The 19444-nt window shown below is 38.9% G+C and overlaps 1 protein-coding gene across 7 annotated transcripts in view; it reads left to right on the forward strand.

The window, feature by feature from the left end:
• The window catches only part of TPD52 (tumor protein D52), a 241043-nt gene that overhangs the window by 40506 nt on the left and 181093 nt on the right, over positions 1-19444 (forward strand). The window lies entirely within an intron of this gene.

A 19444-nucleotide genomic window follows, 5' to 3' on the forward strand; every position in this document is an offset into this window, starting at 1 on the left:
CGCCTGGCCAGCACTGGCTCTTTAGGTCACCTTCCTCAGGATCAAAGTTTTAAATACCATTCATTTACTGACTCCTAAAGCTAAACCTCTGCTTCTTGAGAACCCCATGTCCAAAAGACACTGTTTGTGGGTGGTAAGCAAAAATAATCCTATGTACTTGAGAAAGGCCCGAGTAAACTACTTTCTTCCTAGATTGCTGTCTTTAAAATTTTTTTTAAGCATTTAGGTGAAATGGTAATTTCTTTTGAATGGTGAAAATAATTTAAGTATTAGAATGATTCCCCTTTTTGTTAACAGAACCCTGAAATCAGGTATTTTATTTCCCAGCCTTTAGTTGATAGGGTAGTGCATTGAAGACTCTTACTGAATAGAAAATGGCAGGATTTGTATTCCTGGTGAGTTGGATTAAGGGTGAACTCTAATCTGGAAAGCGGGCAAGGTTGACCACCAAACAGTTCAACTGGTAGCTCTGCATCTTTCTATCTAAGTCACACCACAGAATGTTACTTTAAGCTATACACTTATGAAATATTTTTTCTAGTATCTTGCTTGTGATTTCTTGACTCTGTCCTGTCCATCTCAATTTAAGAGAATAACTAAAAATTCCAACTGTGGGCAAGAAGAGTGCTCTGGGTGTAGGGCACAGCTTATAAAATGTCCTGAAGGTTAAGTATCTCTTTGGAAAACTGCTCACCAGATGGTTAGCATGTAGAATGTGATGGGATTGGTATGCAGAAACCAGAGGGCTAAAAATTCTGTTACATTAAGGAGTAAACTTGGTTCTAAGAGCAAGGGGTCCTTAAAACCACTGAAGGATTTTAAGCCATGTAATGACATGATTGGGGTTTTGTTTGCAACAAGACATTGCAAAGTAAGTTAGAAGTTTTTAACGGTGGTTTCATTGAGCCTGCAATACTGACTTCCGTGATTCTGTCTGTGTGTGTTTCCTTTTTCATCCTTTCCACCCCACGTCTATTCCAAACTTGCAAAACTTTCCCTCCGCCTTCTCTTCATCTCAGCAGATGCCCTTTTCTTCTTTCTCTGAACAATCTGAGCCAATTTGGTGTGACCTCTTGGACTTCTTACCTTGTCACTTTCCTTCTTCAGAATATAAAACCCATGGTGTGACTGACCTCTTATCCAAGATGATCATTTAGAAATAAAGGAGAGTTAGGATTTGAGAGATGTAGGGGTAGGGGCTGGGGAAGAGGATGCCACTGTTCTCCTCCTTTCCAGTTGCGAAAGTTGGTGAAATCAGCTATACAAACTATGGAACATAAATTATGGTTCTTTAGGGAAATATGAAACAACAACATGCAGATAGAATACAAGAGCAAAGAAAAGTGATGAGCACTTAGTTGTGGCTCAGCTGACAAATTCCAATGGTGACATTGCTATCCGGCCAGCATTCTACGTCCTGTGTACAAGGGTTTGTTGTTCATGTCAACGTCTTAACAGATTTGTAATGTTTGTATGGGAATTTTAAATGTAAATTTCATGGGCATATAACTTTTAATATAATCATGCTGTTAACTTTTAATTTAAATTTTAATATAAATTACATGCCTGTGTAAATATACTATTTTATAATTAAATGTTTGTTTAATACTCTGTGGCTGGTTGTGATTTTTTAAATAATAGCAATTAGGCTGGACTGGGTGGCTCACGTCTGTAATCCCAGCACTTTGGGAGGCAAAGGCAGGCGGATAATGAGGTCAGGAGATCCAGACCATCTTGGCTAACATGGTGAAATCCCATCTCTACTAAAAATACAAAAAATTAGCTGGGCGTGGTGGCATGTGCCTGTAGTCCCAGCCACTTGGGAAGTTGCGGCAGGAGAATTGCTTGAACCCAGGAGGCGGAGGTTGCAGTGAGCCAAGATTGTGCCACTGTACTCCAGCCTAGGCAACAGAGCGAGACTCTATCTCAAAAATAATAATAATAACAATTATTTTAAAAAAATTTAAAAAGTTTATGTTCTGAGGCAAGCAGATATGAATAGTGAGGAACAACCAATTTTTTTCACTATTAATAAGTTCATGTATATCTAACATATAGAAGATGAGAATGAGGAATTATCAAGCTGGAATCTTCCTTATCTACCAAGTTCTTGAAAATAAGTGAACAACCATGTCAACCAAAATTTACCTTCAAGTTAGAAGACATTTAAGCAGACTTCAAAGGCTTAACATTTTGAAAAAATCCTGTAATTTATATATTTTAAAAATAGTTGAAATATAACATTGCAGAGAATGAAATCACTCTACTACTAATCTTTCTTCCTAAAAAAAAATCCAGATGTAAAAGTGATCAAGGGAAATTTAGAAAACATGAAAGAAATGAAGAAGTGAATTCTTTTTTTTTGGCTCACACCCGTAATTATTTTATTTTTAATTGACACATAATGATTGTATTTTTGAGGGTACAGTGTGATATTTCAATATATATATATACACTATGATGATCAAATCAAGGTAATTAGCAAATTCACCACCTCAAACATTTATCATTTCTTTGTGGTGAGAACATTTTCAAATCCTGTTTTCTGCTATTTTGAGATGTACATTATTGTGAACTGTAGTCACCCTATTGTGCAGTAGAACACCAGAACTTATTTCTCCTACCTAATTATAACATGGTACCCGTTGGCTAACCTCTCCTCCTCCTCCCTCTCCCAGCCCCTCCCTAACTTCCAGTAACCTCTATTTTACCTTCTATTTCTATGAGATTTAAAACAGAAAAATTGTTTTTGTTTTGAGACAGGGTTTTAGTCACCCAGGCTGGAGTGCAGTAGTACAATCAGCTCACTACAGCCTTGAACTCCTGGGCTCAGCCTCCCGAGTAGCTGAGAACCACAGGAAGGCACCATCATGCCCAGATGAAAAATTTAAAACATTTTTTAATTTTTGGTAGAGATGGAGTCTTACTATGTTTGCTCAGACTGGTCTTGAACTCCTGGGCTCAAGCAATACTCCTTGCTTGGCCTCCCAAAGTGCTGGGATTACAGGCATGAACCACTGTGCATGTAAAAATGAATTCTTTAAAAATTACTGCAAATGTTGATGGAAATGGTAAAACTGTCAGTGACACTTTTTTTTTTAATTTAAAATTTTTTAACATTTAAATTTATTTTATTTGAGCTGCCCCCACGCTGGAGTACAGCGGCCTGATAATACCTCACAGCAGCCTTGACCTCCGGGGCTCAAGCAATCTTTTTACCTCAGCCTCCTAAGTAGCTGAGACTATCGGTGTGTACCACCATAGCCAGCTTTTTTTTTCTTTTTTCTTTCTTTCTTTTTTTTTTTTTGTAGAGACAAGGTATCCCTTTGTTGCCCAAGCTGATCTTGAACTCCTGAGCTCAAGTAATCTTTCCACCTTGGCCTCCCAAAGTGCTGGGATTATGGGCATGAGCCACTGCGCCCAGCCAATGATAAATTATTATCTATTCATTCAAGATAGATGGAAAAATAGAATGTACTTGAAATTTTTAGTAAAATATCTTTTTAAAGCAAGCATTTACCATTATGAGGTGATATGTTGTTTCCCTTCTATGAATAAAAATCAGAATAAAAAATATACAAAAATAGCTGGGTGCAGTGGCTCATGCCTGTAATCCCAGCACTTTTGGAGGCAGAGGTGGGCGGATCATGAGGTCAAGGGATTGAGACCAACCAGGCCAACACGTTGAAACCACATCTCTACTAAAAATACAAAAATTAGCTGGGAGTGATGGTGTGTGCCTGTAGTCCCAGCTACTTGGGAGACTGAGGCGGGAGAATCGCTTGAACCCAGGACGTGGAGGTTGCAGTGAGCCAAGATAGCGCCATTGCCCTCTAGCCTGGGCGACAAAGCAAGACTCTGTCTTGAAAAAATATATATACAAAAATAAATTTTAAAAATACACAAAATGAATAAATTTCAAGTGAGATAATAAAGGTTGAAATGGACATCATGGATAATTGTTTCTTTTATTTACTTAGTAATGTGATAAGACAGTCTATATATTAGTACTGTGGACAGCTAGCAATTTAAGATAACCTTTGACATTTTCTGCAGCTAATTTTCATTAGCCCCTTTTTAGTAAATGTAAAAAAAACAAACAAAACAGAAATACAAACCAAAACCAAGCAGCACAGAAGAGTACAAAGTGAAAAACGAAACCATTCCTATCTACTTCCCTGATTTTTGAGTCCTATTTTTGAGAGATAACCACTATAATATTTTAATATTTATCTTTTTTGTAATTATATATCTCCATATACATGTGTGGGGGTGTGTGTGTATATGTGTTTATTCAGAAATCACAAATGGGACGTGTATTTGTCAGGTTATAGATTACAGGGTAATTTCTGTAAAATCTCAAAATTTCAGTTTCTTTGCATAATAAAATTTGAACTCTCACTGCCTTACTGGTCTGATTTGTGGTGTCTTTATTTGGATTGTTCTTCTCAGCAGTGCTGCATTAAATGGAAACTCAGGAACCCAGAATCCATCCACATGGTGGCTTTACTCCCACCTGTTTGGATGTGAAAAAGAGATTCAGATTACAGAACTAGAGAAAAAGAACCAAGAGCTCTATAGCCAGACTGCCATTTTTACCTTTTGAGTTTGTAAATAATTAGATTTATGAAGACATGAGCATCCTGTCAATTTTTTGTCATTCTGCCAGTTTCACTCTATAGTTAAAATTTGTACATTTATAAAATGATTGTCAGATTTATCAAAATATACATGAACGAAGTGAAGGTATAATATGCCTTCACAGGAGGATGATAATCCATCAAAAACATTCAGGCCATCAGTTTGGATGTGAGAGCTGGAGAGTGTTGAAATGTCTCAAGTTGTATCAAAAGATTCTTTACATTTACAGTTAGCTGATGATTCAATTGGTTGGTTGGCAGTAGTTTCTAAACCTGAATTTCTTTTGTATAAAATTTCTTTTAAGATGCCTTTTCTTCTTTTTTTGAGACAGCATCTTGATCTGTTGCCCAGGCTCTAGAATACAGTGGCATGATTTCAGCTCACTGCAGCCTTGGCCTCCTGGGCCCAAGCCATCCTCCCAGCTCAGCCTCCTGAGTAACTGGGACCACAGGCGTGTGCCACCATGTCTGGCTATTTAAGAAAAATACTTGTAGAGACAGGGTTTCTCTGTGTTGCTCAGGCTGGGCTCAAGCCATCCTCCCACGTCACCCTCCAAGTATTGGGTTAAGGTGGGAGGTGAACCATTGTGCCCGGCCTAATATACTATTGTAATGAAACTGTTCGTAAATAATTTAAAATCAAAATTATAATGGCTCACACTTCTAATGCCAGAACATAGGGAGGCTGAGGCAGATGGATCACTTGATGTCAGGAGTTCGAGAACAGCCTGGCCAACGTGGTGAAACCCCATCTTTACAAAAAAAATACAAAAATTAGCTGAGCGTGGTGGTGTGTGCCTGTAGTCTCGGCTACTTGGGAGACTGAGGTGGGAGAATTACTTGAACCTAGGAGGTGGAGGTTGCAGTGAGCTGTGATTGTGTCACTGCCCTCCAGCCTGGGTGACAGTGAGACCCTGTCTCAAAACCAAGAACAAAATAATAAACTCTTCAAAAGCAAAAGCATTGTTTACTTGTTTCAGCCAGAGAGAGATGATGAGTAATTAAAATCCATTTGGGATGAACAGAGAATGTTTATGGGGGGGGGAGAATCTCAAAAAAATTCAAAATAAAAGAAAAATAAAAAAGCAAAAATATTTTTCCCTGTGAAAGAATAAAACCAGAATAAGTTATAGAATACGAGGTAGTACATTTAACTCTTGCTTTCTCAAAATAGTATATAATTCATAATGTTGTGCTTATATACAAATTTATGCTTAATTTTTCAGAAATTAATTGGAGCAAAAATCAAAATTACTTAAATGAAACAAAATATAGGTGTTAAATGAAGCAAAGATCAAATATGCAGGTGAATTTTACAGACTCCATAAATCTGACTGTGGACGTTTATATAGACCTCAGCTTATCTATGATTGAGGCACCATATTAATGCTGGCTTCTTATTTCCCTGAGTGAACATACACGACTTGCTGTGAGCATTCAGGACAGCCTGTTGAGAGTGCTCATGTCCTTCTCACATACTCACTGGACCGTGTGTGATGATTCTGGGGTGGGATTTCATAACCAGTCACAGAGCCTAACAGCTGTCAGTGGTTTATGTACAACTTTGTTGCGTTACCTTAGAGACTGACAAGGTTTAATAGTTTGTATCTAAAAATTGTGTACTTAATTAGCTGAATTGTCATATTTCCTATTTAAATTTTAATCACTCAGGAATCTTTAGGACCTTGAACTAAAATTGGGTATGATATTGACACTATTGGGATAACATAATGGATATGAATGAATTATTAAAATACTGTATTTTATTGATTCTATAATCAAGACACATCCTGTAGTCAGTGGCATCTTAGGTTGAATGAACTGCAGTAGTCTCTTCTTTTTTTAATCAAAAGGTCTAATTAATTATGAAAAATGTTCACTTTAAGATTTCTCAGAACTTTCGGCCTGCTTCTTAATTGCTGCTGGAAAAAGAAGTATCAGTATCATGTCCAACTGTGCAGGCTTACATGTTTTTTTTTTTTGAGACAGAATTTTGCTCTCATTGCCCAGTCTGGAGTACAATGGCACAATCTCGGCTCATCGCAACCTCCTCCTCCTGGGCTCAAGCAATTCTCCTGCCTTAGCCTCACGAGTGCCTGGGATTACAGGCATATGCCACCACGCCCAGCTAATTTTGTATTTTTAGTAGAGATCGGGTGTCTCTATGTTGGTCAGGCTGGTCTTGAACTCCCGGCCTCAGGTGATCTGCTTACCTCAGCCTCCCAAACTGCTGGCATTGCAGGTGTGAGCCACCGTGCCCGGCTCTTTGTTTTTTAATGGGACAATGTCTCTCTGTCACTCAGCCTGGAATGCAGTGGCGGGATCATAGCTCCTTGTAACCTCAAATGTGCCACCACACCTGGCTAACTTTAGTTTTTGTAGAGAGGGTGTCTTATTATTAATATGTTGCGTAGGCTGGTCTCTCCAACTCCTGGCCTCAAGCAATCCTTCCACCTCAAGCAATCCTCCCAAAGTGCTGGGATTACGGCATGAGCCACTGTGCAGGGCTCAGCTCAGGCTTGCATCTTCATGTCTGTTGGACTCGGTAGTCCTTCATACCCTTGCTCCTTGGCTGCCTCTTTCTTGAATCTCTATTCTTCCCATCTTGATAAACCATTACCTCTGAGTCCCGTGGTTTCTTAATTCACTTGTGCATTAGAATCATCAGGAAAGCTTTAAAAAAAAGAAACCGATGCTGACTCGGGGTGATAATGATGTGTCAGTGTAGGTTTATCGATTGTAACACATGTTACTGTGGCATGGGATGTTGTGTGAGTGAAGGGGAGGTTATGTGTGTATGGGGACAGGGGCCATAGGGGAACTCTCTGCTCAATTTTGGGAAATTTCTGCTCAATTTTGCCGAGAACCTAAAATACTCTTAAGAAAGAAAGATTTATTTATTTGTTTTTGAGACGGAGTCTCGCTCTGTCACCCAGGCTGGAGTGCAGTGGCGTGATCTCGGCTCGCTGCAACCTCCACCTCCCAGGTTCAAGCAATTCTTCTGCGTCAGCCTCCCTAGTAGCTGGGACTATAGGTGCATACCACTACATCTGGCTAATTTTTTGTGTTTTTAGTAGAGATGGGGTTTCACCGTGTTAGGCAGGATGGTCTTGATCTCTTGACCTCATGATCCGCCTGCTTCGGCCTCCTAAAGTGCTGGGATTACAGGCATGAGCCACTGCACCCGGCTTATTTATTTATTTGTTTTTTAATGGTCAGATGATTCTGGGATCAGAATGGGTACTAAGCATGGCAAAAAAAGATCATCAGTATCATTTATATAGCACTATTCTTAAAAAAAATTCTCAGCTGGGTGCAGCGGCTGACACCTGTAATCCCAGCACTTTGGGAGGCTGAGGCAGGCGGATCACGAGGTTAGGAGTTCGAGACCAGCACGGTCAACATAGTGAAACCCTGTCTCTACTAAAAATACGAAAATTAGCTGTGCATGGTGATGTGCGCCTGTAGACTCAGCTACTCAGGAGGCTGAGGCGGGAGAATCGCTTGAACCTGGGAGGTGGAGGTTGTGGTGAGCTGAGATCATGCCACTGCACTCCAGCCTGGGCAACAGAGTTGAGACGCCATGTTAAAGAACAAAAAATTCTCTCTCCCCTAGAGTGATGTTATTTTTATGTTCGTGAAATTCAGATAAATGTATAGCTAGCATATCATCTGATTTAAGACCCTATCAATTGTAAGCCACACCACTAAGATAGAAAATTTCTAATTAAACTATGGCATACCGAGCGTGTATGTGTATGTGTAAACATAGGTATACACACTACTGACGCCTGGGCCCAGACTAAGACCATTGCCTTTAGTCTATGAAACACGCCAGGATGGGCAGGGCGGCTCACACCTGTAATCCCAGCACTTTGGGACATTGAGGAAGGTGGATTGCTTGAGCCCAGGAGTTCGAAACTAGCTTGGGCAACATGGCAAAATGCCATCTCTTATCTCTACAAAAAGTACAAATATTAGCCAGGCACATTAGTATGCACTTGTAGTCTCAGCTATTCGGGAAGCAAGGTGGGAGGATCACTTGAGCCCGGGAGGTTGAGACTGCAGTGAGCCAAGATTGTGCCATTGCAGTTCAGCCTGGGTGACAGAGTGAGACCCTGCCTGAAAACAAACAAGAAACATGCCGATACCTGTCCTTTGGCTACAGGTCCCTCTCTAGTATTGCTTAACATGTTGCCTCCCCTTTTCCTGCACAGTTCTCCAAAGAGGGGTTTGTTCTTAGTCTTCACTTTCTTACCTCTTAGTCATTTTCAGCTCAGGTAACTAGGCTTTTCCTTGTGACTTTCCTGACTATCAGCTGTTGCTGATAATCACCAGTTACTACCTGCTTGCCATTGACTTTTCCTTCCTTACTAGACATTTCTGTTGCACTGGACGCTGCCTGTCTATTCCTTTTCTTGAAACTCTATTTCCAAATCTTTCCAGATGTTGAACTCTCCCAGTGTTTCTCTACCTCTTTGACCAGTACCAAGAATGTAGTACCAAGACTACTTTCTTGGTCCATCCTTTATGACAGTTTCCCTGCCGCCCTGTGTACTCTCCTTCAGAGAACTTATACACTTTCAAGTTTTCAGCTACAATTCTGTGCTCATGATTTATAAACCCATTCTTTGGTTATTCCTCCCAGAATCAGAATCTTATTTCCAACTGCCCATGCAGTACATGTACTTGGATATACCATAAACTTGACCAAAATGGAATTTATTATTATTATTATTTCTTTTCATAGAGATGAGGTCTTACTATGTTGCCAGGCTTGTCTCATAGAGATGAGGTCTTACTATGTTGCCAGGCTTGTCTCCAACTCTGGGCTCAAGCAATCCTTCCGCCTTGGCCTTCCAACTGTTGGGATAACAGGCACAAGCCATTGTGCCCAGCTGGAATTTATTTTTCTTTTTTCTTTTTTTTTTTTTTGAGATGGAGTTTTGCTCTTGTTGCCCAGGCTGGAGTGCAATGGCACGATCTTGGCTCAATGCAACCTCCACCTCCTGGGTTCAAACAATTCTCCTGCCTCAGCCTCCCGAGTAGCTGGGATTACAGGCACACGCCACCACACCCAGCTAATTTTTATATTTTTAGTAGAGACAGGGTTTCACCATGTTGGCCAGGCTGGTCTCGAACTCCTGACCTCATGATCCACCCTCCTTAGCCTCCCAAAGTGCTGGGATTACAGGCATGATGACTGCGCCCAGCCTGGAATTTATTTTTCTTTAAACCTACATTATCTTTCTTGTTCAGAGGCACCACCACCCACCTTGTTTTGAGAGTCATTTGTATCTGTTTTTCAGCCTCTACATGTACTCATTTAATAGGACCTATACATTTTATCCTGAATATTTCAGCATTTACATTCCCCTCTAAGCCACCAGCATACTAGCTCAGGACCTCATCCTTACATAGATTCTGCAGCGCTCTCCTGCCTCTGCTCTTGGCCCTCTCAAATTGGTCCTCCGCAGTCACCAGAGAGACTCATCTAAGATGCAGACCTGAACTGTCACCTCTCTACCTTCACATCACCAGCACTTACCTCCCTTCCTTCCACTCCCCTTTCCTTATCTTGAGTCAGCTGGCACCTTTCTGCACAGAGGACCTCAGTGTCACTCCTGACCATGCTCGCTGTTTCAGCTTTCCTCCTCCTCTCATGCTCCACTGCTGGCCTGCTTCTGCCATGTCATTCCCTTGCTGGCCTAGGGGCAGACATCAGAATTCTCAGCCTGGCAGTGAAAGTTTCCCAAACTGTTGTCTGTGGAACTTCCATGTCCTTGTTAATTACCATCCATTCAGCCCGAATGCTGCTTCTGATTGAACACCTTCTTCCCTCTGTGCACTCCAGCTGTCAATGGATGGTGCCATGCAGTTCGAGGCTCTTGGTGTCCTGAACAAAGAATTGGACATGAAACACACAAGTAGCAAAGCAAGCAGCAAAAGTTTGTTAAGCACAGTATTACACTCTTGGAGAGAGGAGAGTGGACTGATCTCTGTGAAATGAGATCAGCATCAGTTGGTGTACTTTCTTTGCGTCTTTGTGTATGTGTTTTTTTCTCTTCTCTTCCCAAGACTGCCTAATCTTTAGCCAGCCTCTGCCATTTAATTGATAGGTGGACTGCTTAGTTACTTTGGCCCTTGTGTGCTTGTGTGTTGCCTCCATCCCATAATTTTAAGTACATTTACAATATGCAGCCCTTATGCATGAGCTTTAATGAGCTGATTGGCATACAGGGTCATGTTAAGGACACTTTTTCTCTCTAATGCACATGCCCATCTCTGAGGAGCCAGCCATGGGGTCTCTTTACTCACTTTTTAATCTTATTTTTGTTTTGGCTGCTCAGCTTCTGTCTCTTACCTTGTTTCTTACCTACCCATTCACCTTGCTTCTGCTCTCTGCTTTTACTCATTCCACCCTTTATCCATCTTCCTGTTCCCTCTGCTACTTACCCCTGCTTCACATGTTGGTTTATCTTCTTTTCTGTTTACTTTTGAGTTGCCGTGTGTCACCATAGAGAAAGCCCTTATATTGTAATACCTGATGGCGTGTTCTCTTGAGAGAACTTTCATGAGATTTTAGCTAAATTAATTTGCTTTTCATCTTTATCATCTATAAAATGGCAATAATGATAAAACATTGTACAGGGTTTTTTTTTTTTTTTTTTTTTTTGAAGGCTTAAGTAAGCAAAGCAAAGGGGAAGTAGAAATAAAAATGTAAAGTAGAAATAACAATGGTAAATTTATTATTAATTACATAATTAATTATAATTCTTGAAAAACCCTTTTACTGTGTCTTGTTAGTCCTAGCTGTAGGAACTCAGCTGAAAATCAGTGAAAAACTTTCTAAATGAATGAAGAAAGGGATAAAGACAGACTGGAGCCCTGGTCTGTAAACCAGGCTACCTGTGGATGAAAGGAGATAAAAGGGGACCGACCATACAATGCAGATTTTGCATCGTGAAGGTGACTTGGTTAGGTCTAGGCTTGGATTGTTTCGGAATTAATTTCAGGCATTTGCACTAAGAATGTAATCGCAGTGGGAACTCCTTGTAACAGATGTACAGAGTTTAGTGGGAGATAATTACATTAAATTTTCCATGTGGCTCCTGAGGTTTCAGGGGATTAGTTTGGATGGTCTGTTTGGACTTGACGACTTTTACACAATGTATTTGTTAGTTTGCAATATGGTATTCATGAGGATTAATGGCTGTATTAAATAAGAGTAACCCTAAGACTCTCTGAGAGCTCATTATAAAAACATTCAGTCAAAATCCCTAGTCTCCGTGGCCATAATCTTTTAATTGAATTGAATAATGTGCCCTCTTATCCTGCATGAAGGAGGGTCTTGTCACTTTCATGTTCACTGGGGGTTCCTGTCACATCTCAACCTTGCTGGGGTTGTGAAAGGGCAGCAGTTTTGCTTTGTTCACCTTAAATAACCCCTAGTGTTAACAGGATGATTTGTTCTTGGTGGAAAATGGTAGAGCGTTGATTTTTGATGTCTTGATAATGATCTTGGATATGTTCACAAATTTGTGTGGGTAGAGGAAGGAAAAACCAACATAAATGAGTTTGAATTTGTATTTCAGAGCTGATTTTTTCTTCTTGTTTTCTTTCTCTCTTTCTTTCTTTCTTTTTTGTTTTTTTTGAAACAGAGGCTCACTTTGTTGCCCAGGCTGGAGTGCACTGGTGTGATCTCAGCTCACTGCAACCTCCCCCTCCCTGGTTCAAGCTGTCCTCCTGCCTCAGCCTCCCAAGCAGCTGGGATTACAGGGGCATGCCACCATGCCCAGCTAATTTTTTATATTTTTAGTAGAGATGGGGTTTTGCCATGTTGGGCAGGCTGGTCTCAAACTCTTGGCCTCAAGTGGTCTGCCTACCTTAGCCTCCCAAGGTGCTGGGATTACAGACATACCACGACGCCCAGCCTGATTTTTTTGTTTTAAATGTCACGTGAATATTATCTCTATGCTCTACGACATAAGGCAACTGAAGAAAGCATGCCTAGTGTGAAATATTTATCTTAGATTTTTTTAACTGAAATGATTTTAGTAAACATTCTGTTTATATTACTAACTGAAGAAGGTCAAATGATAGGGTTGATAAAAATGCAAGCGATTTCAAAGATTAAAGCAGCACTTCACTTCTATGCATATATTATGTTTTAGCCCCATCAGTAGCTTTTATAGGATCAACCTGTCATTAAACCTGTCATTCAGTTCATCCGTTCTTTTCTTTTCTTTTTTTGAGACAGAGTCTTTCTCTGTTGCCCAGGCTGGAGTGCAGTTGCGCTATCTGAGCTCACTGCAACCTCCGTCTCCTGGATTCAAGTGATTCTCCTGCCTCAGCCTCCCGAGTAGCTGGGATTACAGTTGTGTATCACCACACCCAGCTAATTTTTGCATTTTTAGTAGAGAGGTGGTTTCGCCAGGCTGGTCTTGAAATCCTGATCTCAGGTGGTTACCTGCCTTGGCCTCCCACAGTGCTGGAATTACAGGGGTGAGGCCACTGTGCCCGGTTTTTAAAAAATATTAATTCCAATTTTCTTATGCTTAGATACATCTGTTGAGTCCATATTATATAAATGGTGCAAGGTATGTAAACCTCTGTCTGTTGTAAATACTTTCTCTTAGGCCATCTCTTATCTTTTAACTTGTGCTATTTTATCAAAACAGATAAATAGTATGTAGTCAGATTTGTCAGCCTTTTAGTAACTTTTGAGTTTTTAATTCTAGAGAGATCCCATCAGTACCCAAATTAATAATGTCCTATAACTTTCTAACATTTTAATTCTATATATTTTCTAATGTTTTGCTACAGCTTTTTATTTCATGTGAAATTTCTAGTTTGAGTTAGGGAAAGATTTATCTTTTCTCCATTCATATAAAATGTAACTGTTTCCATATATTAAATTCCTTTGTATTTGTGGATCTATTTCTGGACTTGTTTCAAATGTTTTGTTTATTCTTATGCCAGTACTGTGTAGTTTTAAAGTGTGTGTATATATATATATATATATATATATATATATATNTTAAGATGGAGTCTCGCTCTGTTGCCCAGGCTGGAGTGCAGTGGTACAATCTCGGTTCACTGCAACCTCTGCCTCCCGGGTTCAAGCAATTCTCTGCTTCAGCCTCCCGAGTATGGTAGCTGGGATTACGGTTACCTGCCACCACACCCAGCTAATTTTTGTATTTTTAGTAGAGACAGGGTTTCATCATCTTGGCCAGGTTGGTCTTGAACTCCTGACCTCGTAATCCACCCGCCTCAGCCTCCCAAAATGCTGGGATTACAGGCATAAGCCACCATGCCCTGTGCCATATATTCTTTTAATTTTAAAAAAGCTCGCATTTTCTTTCATATGATGGCAAACAAATTTTACATAAACAGCAGGGTATAAAGTAAAAAATTGAAATCCCTTTTTCTTGAACCCATTTACCATGGTTTCTCTTCCCAAAGTAAATTACTGTTAAATTTCCTGACTTTTCCCCCAGAAAACTGTCCACGTACTAACACACACAAAACCATGGGTAGAAGTTTACAATTTGACAGTATACACATTATTTGTTGCTTTTAAAAAATAACAGCTTTAAGATGTAATTCTGATAACCATACAACTCATTCAGTCTTTAATTCATAGGTTTTTAGTATACCCAGATAGTTGTAGAACCTTTACCACAATTTTAGAACATCAACCCAAAAGGATACCTCTTACTCATTAGCATTCACTCCTCATTCCTCTCCCCACCTCCTCACTCCCAGCCCTAGGCAAATAGTAATTTACTTTCTGTCTATAAATTTGCCTATTTTGGATATTTCATGTAAGTGGGTTTATACTTGGCCTCAAGTGGTCTTTTGTGTCTGGTTTCTTTCACTTAACATGATGTTTTCAGGGTTCATCCATGGAGTAGCATCTGTCAGTACTTAATTTCCTTTTTGCTGAATAATATTTCCTTATATAGATATGTCATATTTTATTTATTCAGTCATCAGTTGATGGACATTTGGGGTTTTTACCCACTTTGAATACTCCTTTTTTGAAACAAAAAAAATATATTTGTTTTGTACAGACATGTTTTTATTTTTCTTAGATATTTAGGAGTGCAATTATGGGGTAATATGGTAATTCTGTATTTAACCTTTTGAGGAACTGCTAGACTGTTTTCTAAAGTGACTGCACCATTTTACATACTTGTCAGGACTGTATGAAGATTGTAGTTTCTCTGGATCCTCACCAACACTTACTGTTGTCTTTTTGAGTGTAACCATTCTAGTGGGTATGAAACATGAAGTGGTTTTGACTTGCATCCCCCTGATGTCTAATGATTTTGGCCATCATTGTTTGTGCTAATTGACTGTGTATATAGCTTCTTTGGAGAAATGATTTATTCAGATCCTTTGGACACTTTAAAATTTGGTTATCTTTTTATTATTTAATTGCAAGAGTTCTTTTTATTTTCTAGATACAACTCCATCATCACATAGATGATTTTAAAGTATTTCCTCACATTCTGTGGATTGTCTTTTAACTTTTTTGACAGTGTTCCTGAAGCATAAAAGATTTAATGTTGATGATGTCCAATTTATGTGTCTTTTTTTGTGCTTTTGGTGTCCTGTGTAAGAAACCATTGCATGATCCAATGTACATTTATATCTGTGTTTTCCTCTAAGAGTTTTGTAGTTTAAACCCTTACATTTAGATCTTTGATTCTAAGTGTATGGTTTGAGGTAGGGGTCCAGTTTTATTCTTTTGCATGTGGCTATACATTTTCCCTGGCACCATTTAATGAAAGGACTATTTTTTCATGTTAGACTGTCTTGGGGCCTTGTCGAAAATCAATTAACCTTAACTGTAAATGCCTGTGTCTGAACTCTATTTCTATTCCATTGACCTATATGTCTATTCCTATATCTATAACATATTATCTTGATTACTGTAGTGTTATAGTAAAGTTTGAAGTTAGAAAGCATGAATCCTCTAAGTTGTTTTCTCTTTGAAGATTGTTTTGGCTATTCTGGGTCTCTTGAATTTCCATGTGAATTCTAGGATCAGCTTGTCAATTTCTGTCAAGAAGTCAGCTGGGATTTTGATAGGCATTACATTGAATCTGTAAATTGATTGAGAGGTATTGCCATCCTCACAATATTAAGTCTTCAGACCCATGAATATGGGATGTCTTCCCATTTTTTTAGATTCCCATTTATTTAAATGTATTTAATTTCTTTCCCCCATATTTTGTAGTTTTGAAAGTATAAATTCTGTTCTTTTATTAAATGTATTTTGTTCAGTGCTGTTGTAAATACAATTTTATCTTAATTTCATTGGTACGTTATTTATTGAAATTGTATAGATATGTGATAATTTTTTGAATTGATCTTATAAGCCTGCAAACTTGCAGAACTTATGAGTTCTAATAGTTTTTTAGTGGATTCCTTACTTGTTCTATACATGCGATTATGTTACTACAAATAGAGATTGTTTTACTTTTTCATTTCCAAAACAGATGCCTTTTAGTCCTTTTTCTTGCCTAAGTGTCCTGTCTAGACCCTCCAGTACAATGTTAAATAGAAGTGATAAGAACAAATATCCTTTCTCTTCCTGGTCTTAGAGGGAAAGCATTCAACCTTTGTTAACTAAGATGTTAGCTGCAGTTTTCCATAGATGCCCTTTATCAAACTGAGGAAGTTCCTTTCCATTCCTGGTTTCTTGAGTGTTTTGACCGTAAAGGGTGATCAATCTTGTCAAATGCCTTTTCTGTGTCTCTTGCATCTATTTCGATGATCATATGTTTTTTGTCCTTTATCTATTGATATGATTACACTGATTGATTTTTGGATGTAAAAACAAACTTACATTCCTGGGATAAATTCTACTTGTTTATACTATATAAATTTTTTTTTACACTGCTAGATAATGGTTTTTGCTAGTATTATGTTGAGGACTTTTGTGTCTGTATTTATTAGAGATTACTAGTCTGTAGTTTTCTTGTGGTATCTCTGTCTGGTTTGGGTAGCCGGGCAATACCGGCCTGATAGACTGAGCTGCATAGCATTTCCTCCTCTATTTTTTTCTGAAAGTATTTGTGAATAATTGGTATTCATTCTTCTTTAAATATTTGGTAGAATTCACCAGCGAAGCCATCTGGGACTAGGTTTTTGCATGTGGGTGGTTTTTAAATTTCTTTGCTTGTTAGAGGTCTTTTCAGATTTTCTGTTTATTCTTGAGTCAGTTTCAGGATTTTGTATCTTTCTAGGAATTTGTCATTTCATCTAAGCTAACTAATCTGTTGGCATACAGTTGGTCATAGTATTACTTTATAATCCTTTTTATTCTGTATGATTGGCAGTAATGATTGCTCTTTTAATTCAGGATTTTAGTTCTACCTTGCTTTTTAATGCTTTATATTTTAGTGATCTTTATGTAAACATTGAATTTATTTTTTAGTGACCACATAGCATTCCATAATTAACCTATTTATGGTCATTAATATTATGAATAATGCCACAGTTAATATCTTTTGATATATTTTCATGTACTTTTGGTGATCATGTGTTTCTGAGCATAAATTCTTAGCAGTTGACTTGTTAGGTCAAAGGGGTGTAATGGTCAATATTAGTAGATATTGACAAATTATCCTTTATAGAGTTTGCACTATTTACATTTATTTTTCTATACTGTGATATCCTTTACTTCTTTGTCTTTTATTGGTTTATTTATTTTAACAAGTTACTGTTATGTTAAGAAATTAGCCTTTGTTATGTGTCTTCCAAATATTTTTTCCTTGTTTATAGTTTCTTTTGACCTTGTTGAGCATTTTTTGCCATAGAGAAATTTTAAAGTTTTGTGTGGTCAGATTTATCCTCCATTTCCGTTCGGACTTCTGGACTGGTATCTCTGCCATGTATCACATGGTATTACTGCCATGTAAATAGGCACTTTTAGACTTCAAGAAACAAGTGATGGATTTTATTGACTTCATAGAGAATAAGAAACGTAGGACTAGTCACACAGTCGAGTTCATGTTTTGGGGACACAGCAGTCTTCCAGGAGTTAGTCTGTAGGGTCTACTCTCTCCAGGGAGCTTTATTGAAAACCTAGTAGTTGGCTCTTCAGAGATGACATTCCATTCCTCCCTTGCTTCCTTCCTTCTTCCTAGGTGATGTTCTGTTATGGTCCTGCTGCCTTTTCCGCTGCTTGTATGACTCTTGATCTTTCTTCTCTGTTTATCAAAGCCTTGTGGCTTCTGCTCTCTTGCTCTGTTTTTCGTCATCTCTCTGTAGACTTCTGTGCCCACTGTGAAGTACTGACTCTTGGTGTCTCCATTTTCGACTCCTGTTCAGACAAGAGATCAGATTGGTTTGTCACGTCGCTGTTCTTTGTTCATTGTAGACCGCTGCAGATGGGGGGAGACTTTCTGTCAAGCCTCTCTTCATTCTGCAGATTGGCTACTCTTTGCACTAACCAATCAGCCTGGGCTTCAAAAATGGGGCCAAGTGGTAGAGTGTAGGGTAACCTCTGTGCTTAAAAAAGTCAAAAAGCTTGAAAAGGTGCATACGGCAAAAATTTTGAAAACACAAGAGCATTATAAGCAACAGGCACCTTCCTTTGTCTGATTTGGTAAAATGTGCAACACAGTAGGCAGCTATTCTGTGTGTACAGATGTACCTCAAATCGCAGACCATCAGTGCCCTCACTTAGCTAGGGTCAGTGGAGGGGTACGACTCAGACACCATTAACCACAATGCAGGGAAGCATGGAAGATGGCACTTGGCAGAAACTAAGCCTTAGAAGAGGGGCCTGTCAAGCCTCTGAATTCAGGGATGTGTTTGAAACAGACATTGTTTCAGAGGCCTTGGAGAGTGGTGCCTTCTTCACAATAGGCATCATGTTGTTAGATAAAGGTATTGTGGTATAGGCAAGTCAACCAGAAAGGGCTACATGAACAGAGGCACAGGGGCAGGAAAGCAGGAAGTGAGGAAATGTCAACTCTTGGACTTCTGAATCTGATTTAGGAAAAATTAAAGGTCTAATTTGGGAGTGTCCAGATTCCCTGAGAGGATGCTTGGATTTTATTTGGTTAGTACTGAGGAGCTATTGAAGGTTTTGAGCTGGACGATGACATTAATTAATTCAACAACTATTTATGTGTGTCAGGCTCCGTTCTAGGCACTTTGGGGTAAATCAATGAATGAAATAAACTAGAAAAATATTCCTGCTTTTAGAACTTATATTTTAGTTGTAGAGGCAGTCAATATTACTGTGTGTAATAAGTATGTCATATAGTATGCTAGGTAATAGATTCTGTTAAAAAGTTTTAAAAAGTAACGTAATGGGGAGTGAGTGTATATGTAGGGGGTTAGGAGGAAAGGCAGAGTTCTGATTTTATTTTATTTTATTTTTAAGATGGAGTCTGCAGTGGAATGATCTTGACTCATTGCAGCCTCCATCTCCTGGGTTCAAGCGATTCTCCCACCTCATCCTGCATCCAGCTGCAGGTATGGGCTGCCACACCTGGCTAATTTTTGTACTTTTGGTAGAGATGGGGTTTCACCATGTTGGGCAGGCAGGTCTTGAACTCCTGGCTTCAAGTGATCTGCCTGACTCAGCTTCCCAAAGTGCTGGGATCACAGGCATGAGCCACCATGCCTGGCTTGTGATTTTATATATATATATATATATATATATATATATATATATATATATATATATTTGTGTGTGTGTGTGTGTGTGTGTGTGTGTGTGTGTACACACACACACACACATATTCCTTTTATTTTTAGTTGAGACATAATCT

Source organism: Cebus imitator, unplaced genomic scaffold, assembly GCF_001604975.1.
Source record: "Cebus imitator isolate Cc_AM_T3 unplaced genomic scaffold, Cebus_imitator-1.0 Scaffold22, whole genome shotgun sequence".
Taxonomy (NCBI): domain Eukaryota; kingdom Metazoa; phylum Chordata; class Mammalia; order Primates; family Cebidae; genus Cebus; species Cebus imitator.